The sequence below is a fragment of the Microtus ochrogaster genome, chromosome 6 (genome assembly GCF_000317375.1).
Source record: "Microtus ochrogaster isolate Prairie Vole_2 chromosome 6, MicOch1.0, whole genome shotgun sequence".
Taxonomy (NCBI): domain Eukaryota; kingdom Metazoa; phylum Chordata; class Mammalia; order Rodentia; family Cricetidae; genus Microtus; species Microtus ochrogaster.
In genome coordinates, this window is record NC_022013.1 from 78,790,515 (window position 1) to 78,791,736 (window position 1,222).

At 47.6% G+C, this 1,222-nt stretch overlaps 1 protein-coding gene across 1 annotated transcript in view; it reads right to left on the reverse strand.

Annotated features, from left to right (window-relative positions):
• The window catches only part of Hhat (hedgehog acyltransferase), a 245,988-nt gene that overhangs the window by 238,405 nt on the left and 6,361 nt on the right, over window positions 1-1,222 (reverse strand). The gene's annotated exons all lie outside the window — the stretch shown is intronic.

A 1,222-nucleotide genomic window follows, 5' to 3' on the forward strand; every position in this document is an offset into this window, starting at 1 on the left:
TTTTGTTTGTTTGTTTGTTTTTGTTTTTTACACAGATCTCCGCAGTTCCGATTCGACTCCTTTTCCTAACTTATTAGGAGCTTTCAGATTGTCTCTTCTAGCAAACAGCGTGGGGATGCTGCGGCATGTCTGAATTGCCAGTCCTGCACTTTGTGGCCATCGTTGCATTACTTAACACAAGTACTCTGAGACAGTTAATCTAGGGACTGAGCCAACTAAGGAACAAGGTGCATTTAGACGCACGGGACACAGGGAGAGGTGATGTCCTCTGTGAGTGGAGCAGGACAGCACAGGGCCTTTCCACACCACTCTAAAGTGTTCCTCCATGGAACTTTCCACTTAATGGTTTTGGACCACAGCCAGACACAAGTGATCCTATGTGACAGGAGAATCCCACTGAATAGTTAAGTATCTGAAAGTTCACAAGAATCCTATTGGGCTGGAGAGATGGCTCAGCGGTTAAGAGCATTGCCTGCTCTCCCAAAGGTCCTGAGTTCAATTCCCGGCAACCACATGATGGCTCACAACCATCTGTAATGAGGTCTGGTGCCCTCTTCTGGCCTGCAGGAATACAGGCAGACAGAACACTGTATACATAATGAGTAAATAAATATTTAAAAAAAAAAAGAATCCTATTAAACACTGTCCATGGGCAGGGAGGCCTACCATTCAGGACCTCAATGGGAAGTGGAGACCTAGTGCTGGAACCAAATCACAAACGTGGGGGACTTTTAAGCTCTAGCAAACTAGTTCAGGCCTCTGTGGTGGGCTGGGGGTCAGTCCAAAGCTGCAGGCCCAGGATCCCAACCACATTACTGACAAGAGCGTGGAGTTGAAGGCAGGAGAAACAGAGAGACAATCGACTTCATATCACATACTGGAAAGAAGAGAACGAAGGTTGATAATGTTTTTAAAGTATCTGGGGTTCATTAAACCAAGAGACCCACACCCATAGGAAAAAATCTTAACCACAAAATGTTGAGAGCTCTGCCGAAGGCGGCTCTGTGCTAGAATGACTTCCTCCACTCTGTCGCTTAGCACCCGACTCACCGATGCTGAGGGAGAAACAGGGATCCACACAGGGACAGACAGCAGACAGCAGTGACCATAAATGAGAACCAGAGTTCCTAGCTCCCACCCTCTCAGTGGCAGAAACCCTGCCCTCTGCAGGGGAGAGCAGCAAGGAACTCCCAACTGTCCAAAGTCTCTCATTCCTCTCTCT